Raw genomic sequence first — 6,000 nt, 5'->3', positions numbered from 1 at the left:
CACACACACACGCACACACATACACACGCACCCACACATACACATAATTTATGTATATATAAAATTGGTAGTTCTCAAACAGGGGTGACTCTCCCTCCCCTGCCCCCCTGGGGATATTTGGCAATGTCTGGAGGCATTTTTCTGTGACATAACTTAGACAGGAAGTGCTACTGAAATCTAGTAGGTATTGGCCAGATATGCTGCTAACATCCTCTGTACAAAGAACAGACCCCAACAACAAAAAGTTATCTGGCCTAAAATGTCAGTGGCACTGAGGTTCAGAAATGCTGCTCCAAAATTAGGGAATACAGTTGTTTTTACATTTTAATTATTTAACTAACAATTTCCTGGCACAAATTTCACTTTCCCGTTATGCAAGAACCTCTTACGTGACCACTGGCTGGAGTCTGGGCATTGCAGACGCCAACACACAACGTGCCAAGCTTCCTTTTCCTTCAAACAAAAAAGGGAAGAAATCACCAGAGGCTTATGAAGTGCCTGCCCCTTCTCTCCCCATGGAAACCTCAGAGATGAAAGCGCTCCCAGCACCCTAAGTAAACACCTCCGGCACTATTGTCCAACAGCGTTCATTCACCAGACTTGAAACAGGCCCGTTCACAATGACTAAACTTCCTCCGCCCATCTAGCGCTGCCTCTCCCATGATTCTTCTGCTTTCTCAAAGCATTATCATTTGCTAGTTAGTAAATACAGTCAGTATTTCTCCTGAAAAATGATCTGTAAATTCTGTTTTGGTAAACTGAATCATGTTTCGAATGAACTAAAGTCAATCACTACTTTAAAGGAACTTGCGAATAAACCTTTTGTGAGGTTTTGATCATCTAATAATCATGGCCTAATTTATCTGTTGCATGGAGGAATAATGACTGTGCTTGAGGATCTGAAGAAAGGCACACACATATTAAAGTCAAGCCTGTCACGACTTCCTAAAGAGTTCTCACTTTATTCAAGTTCATGAAACTGCACCTTTCTGAGTTACCCATTCAAAACTTTGCAACACATTCTGCAAATATCTTTATACCTAACTTCTAAGAAGAAAAGGCTCCAGATCCAAAATACACATGAAAATACATGTGTTCAGTCTAACTAACCTGAGACTAGACCCATACATATCAAAAATGAAAAGGGGGCCAGCCGAGTGACGCATTGGGTAAGAGCTGGCTTGGGATGCCAGAGGGCCCCGGTTCGGATCCCACATATGAGGGCCAGTGACACTGCCCTCTACAGCTAAGATGCTGAACAACAGCTCAACCTGGAGCTGGGCTGCTGTAAGTCACCGGCGACAACGTAGGCTGCAGCCCCTGTGGCAGTGGGTTGCCATGGGCTACCGTGTGTAGCCAGCAGCCAGCGTGAGTGGCCAGCAGCCGCAGTGAGCGGCCGTCCAGAAGCCGGCAACTGATCTGCCTCGCCTGGGAAAAGCTCAATGATGGTGCCAACTTGGGCCAGTGAAGCAACGTCCTCCACAACTAGATTGAAGAATGAAAGGACAGCAACTTGTCTGTTCCCCTTCTCCCAATTCCCCAGCACTGTTCCCCTCCCCCAATTCCGCAATAAAAATCTTAAAAAAAAAAAAAGTGAAAAGGAACATTAATGAATCAATCAATAACAATCAAACTATACTAATGCAGAGACAAAACTGGATCAATAACCCCAGGGATATTTTTTAAGATCCTATGTCTGACCACTTGTTACCAGAGATTGGGGCAGGGCAGGGTTTGCGGGGAGTGTGCAGCTATAAAGGCAGAGCGCTAGGGAACGCCTTTGTGGGGATGGAACGGGTCTGTAGCTTGACTGTGGTCATGGTTACATGCATCCACATAATGCGACAAAATTTCATTGAACTGTAAACACATACAAAAATAGAATGAGTGCATGCAGAAACCGGTGAAATCCCAGTAAAGTCTATAGTCTAGTTCATTGTACTGTGAAATGTCAATTTCCTAGTTTTATAATGTTCTAGTTAAGTAAGATATTACCATTGGGGGAAGATGGATTAAAGGACCTTTCTATCTATCCTTCTTTCTTTCTTTCCTTCCTTCCTTCCTTCCTTCCTTCCTTTCTTCTTGATTTTTGGGGTTTGTTGTTTTTTTTTTCAATTTCTTCTGAGTCTATAATTAGTTCAAAATAAAATTTTTAAAAATAAGAATTAAAAATATATCACACAAGAAAAAATAATCGACTTACATCATTAGGGAATTTAAAATTAAAACAACAATAACACTACCTAGTAGAATGGCTAAAATCCAAAACACTGACAACACCAAATGCCGACGAAGATGTAGAGAAACAGGAACTCTCCTTCATCATTAGTGGGAATGCAAAACAGTATGGCCATTTTTTGGAAGACAATTTGGCAGTTTCTTACAGAACTAAAAATATTACCAGCACATGATCTAACAATCATACTCCTTGGTATTCACCCAAATAAATTAAAACTTATGTCCACACCAAAACCTGCACACAAATGTTTACAACAGGCTTACTAATAATTGCCAAAACCTGGGAGCAAACAGGACACCAAGACATCTTCAATAGATGAGTGGATAAACTGTGATCTACCCACACAATGGAACAGGATTCAGCCATAAAAAGAAATGAGCTACCAGGCGAAAGAAAATAAAATAAAAAAGATGAATCGTGTATGCATATTTCTGAGTAAAGGAAGCCAGTCTGAATAGACCATAGTTCCCAGGGGCTCGGAGAAAAGGGGGAAGGAAAGGGGAATACACAGAGCGCAGGGGATTTTTAGGGCAATAACACTCTTCTGGATACTATGACAGTGGATGCATACATTATACATTTGTCAAAACGCATACAGCTGTACAAAACAAAGAGTGAACCCTAATGTAAACCATGGCCTTCATAATAATGTATCATTATTGATTCATCCTTTGCACCAAGTGTGCCGCACAAATGCGAGATGTCAACAACAGGAGAATCTACGCAGGCAGAGCGGGCAGATAAGAGAACTCCCTGTACTCTGTGCCCAATTTTTTTGTAAATCTAAAATTGCTCCAAAAGACTGTCCATTGATTAAAAAAAAGGAAAGTAAAAGAACGAAGTCAAGTCCATTCATAAATGAAGCCCACTTTGGTAAAGAATAGTGAATGCTACATTAAATACAAACAGCACCACGATGCTTCCATCTACGCCATAACTGCATCCTCATGTTCCCCATATTAAAGAAACAGCCATCATGTGGCAAGGGGTAAATAAAAGAAGGCTTGTGAAACTGCTTTGAAAGCAATAAGGAGCGCTAGAAATAGAGGTGCGCCCCTACTACTATTCAGGTTACAAAATAAATGTGCACATTGAACTTGAACCCTCCCAGGAAGAATCTGGGAAGTTTGGCTACCTGATGCTGTGTAGCTAAGATATGTTGAAAGAAAAAAAAAGGCAATGAACACTGATAAGCCCTACCTCTCTCAAATGTGTTTCTATGAGATTCTGCTATTGGTGGGAGGTGGAAAAAATACCAGCAGAGCAATATGTACACACTCATGTTCACTGCACCATAACTCACAATAGCCAAGAGGTGAAAGCCACCTTAATGTCCGCTTATGGAGGAAGAGATAAACAAAATGTGGTGTAGATATACAAATGGGATATTATTCAGCCTTCAAAAAGAAGGAAATCCTGTCACATGCTACAACGTGGCTGAACCTTGTGGACATTACGCTCAGTGAAATAAGCCTGTCACAAAAGGACAAATACTGCATGGCTTCACTTATAGGAGGTAGTCAAACTCTTAGTAAAGCAGAATGGTGGTTGCCAGAGGCCAAGTTCTAAAAATGTCACTCAACAATGTTCATATAGTGAACACTAAACTATACACTTAAAAATGGGTAAGGTGATATTTTTTGTTGTTTTTTTACAATAAATTTTTTTAATAATGTCAGGAGCATGACTTTCACAGAATATTTGGGAAGTGTAAACATTGATGATAAGTCTGGTCATGACCCTGAAAGTCTGACTCAACAGAGGACAGAGTCCAGTGCAGAGTCTGCCTCAGAAACCCAGGGGCCAAGGACTCTAGGAAACTGACCCACAGCAGAGATTTTGCAAACGGCAAAAAAGTGAACAAAGTAAGTTCCCCCAAAATGTACTGGATACCAGAAGTTCACAGGGGGAACTTTAGGTTGTAACCTCACTTTGAGATAATGCTGACTTCCATGAAGTATCTTCTCAACTAGTGACAACAATGACAAGAGCTATCACTAGCGAAACATTAGTTTTGCGGTGTGTTCTTGTTCTATGCACCAGTTCCCTGAATCCTCTTAGCAACTTTATATGGCAAATGTCCCGGTTACTTACTGCTGTGTAAGAAACCATCCCAAAACGTAGTGGCTTCACACAACCACCATCATTTATTTTGCTCATGAAACTATGGTCTGTCAGGGTTGGGTGGGCATGGCTGACAGATGTTCCATGTGGGGTCAGCCAGGGCAACTCACGCTGGGCTGGCTGCAGGCTCTACTTTCAAGATGGCTCACTCAGATGATTGACAAGTTGTGCTAGTGGTCAGCTGGGAGCTCGGCTCTGCCTATGGGCCTGGGGCTTCGATCCCTCCCACTTGGGCAATTCCTGCTTGGGTTTCCTCACAGCATGGTCGCTGGCTCACAGGCAGGAACGCCACCGAGCAACATGGAGGTGCATAGCATTTCTACGGTCTAACTTTGCAAGTTACATAGCGCCATTTCTGCCGTGCTCTGCTGGTCAGGTGGTCACCGCATTCCACTCAAGATCAAAGAGAAGGGACATAAACCTTATCACGAGAAGAGAAGACTATCCAAGTGACATGGTAAGGACATGTGGATTGAAAGATACTGGTTGGCCATCTTAAAAAAATATATACAGTCTAGATGGGGGAACTGAATCTTGGAGGACGAATTAACTCCCCACCCCAAAGTCACACCCATTAAATAATGGAGACAGATCCAAACCCAAAAGAATCAAATCGGACTCCAAGTCAGAGCCCTTAACTATTCTGCCTCTCACTTCCTCTACAATCCCTACTCCAATTACTAGAACTCCAAAGGTTTTTTTCTTTCTTTGTATACAAAGGGCTTACTTCATAGAATTAACATGAAAGTAAACCTGACCTTCCCAACTATAGCAGTTTAGCGGCTGACACATAGAAAGCTCTCTACATTTTGGCTAAATTAGGTACATGTTTATTTCCTGTACTAAACTATGGACTCCTTGAAAGAAAGGATCAGGTTTGGAAAAACCTGGTATCTACACCAAGTTTGATTCAGTGCCTTGCACACAGCAGGAATTCAATAAATGCTTCTTTGAGATGTACCTGCTTGTTGATATGTCTCTCTCTCCACCTCGCCACCAGAGTTATGAGGGGACTAAAAGGCAGGGACAGAGGGCTGAATGCCTAGGTTGAAGTCACCTCCATGCTATGCGCCCACCCCCAACATAACACCCACACCCTACACAGAGGGCTCTCAGTGAATGTTATGCTGAATAAAGGAGGGAAGGAAAAAAGGGAGGAAGAGAGGGAGGGAGGAAGGGAGGAAGGAAACATAAGAATAAAAATAGAATGAACAATAGTCCAGGTTTATAATAACTTTCTTCATTCAAACAAGAGGAAACTAATACAATTACAGAAATGAGATCCTATCATTGGGCCTGCCAGCTGTCAAGGAAGGCAGCCTGACTTATTTTGGTGAAGAAATAAAAAACAGTGGGTTGCATGTTGGGAGAAAAACAGGTAAGTCGCACAGGGAAGAAGATGTGACTGAAAAGATGTTTCACGGAGTGAAAAAAAAACAAAAGACGCTACTTACAAGCCACCTACTTTGACACTTTTGGACAGCCTCCCACAAGGGTGCTGGGGTCAGTGCAGAATGCCTGAGAATAAGAGGAGGAGGAAGAGACTTAATGTTTTATGATGTGACTCCATGCCAGGCCCTCTTCTAAGTAAGAGCTGAGGCTTCACTCCCACGTCTACATTTTGACACTAAAACCTG

The 6,000-nt window shown here is 42.2% G+C and overlaps 1 protein-coding gene across 9 annotated transcripts in view; it reads right to left on the bottom strand.

Moving 5' to 3' along the window:
• ELMO1 (engulfment and cell motility 1) overlaps positions 1-6,000 on the bottom strand; it is a 501,394-nt gene that overhangs the window by 460,024 nt on the left and 35,370 nt on the right. For 2 of the 9 annotated variants that reach the window (XM_019655702.1, XM_019655704.1), the window contains exon 2: positions 5,818-5,881. The exons of the other annotated variants lie outside the window; for them this stretch is intronic. The gene's annotated coding sequence lies outside the window, so the exon portion shown is untranslated. The remainder of the gene's footprint in view (positions 1-5,817; positions 5,882-6,000) is intronic. 9 annotated transcript variants of the gene reach the window in all.

Source organism: Hipposideros armiger, unplaced genomic scaffold (genome assembly GCF_001890085.2).
Source record: "Hipposideros armiger isolate ML-2016 unplaced genomic scaffold, ASM189008v1 scaffold_244, whole genome shotgun sequence".
In the NCBI taxonomy this organism is placed as follows: Eukaryota; Metazoa; Chordata; class Mammalia; order Chiroptera; family Hipposideridae; genus Hipposideros; species Hipposideros armiger.
Note: the sequence above shows the minus strand (reverse complement) of the source record. Positions and strands in the feature narration are given on the sequence as shown.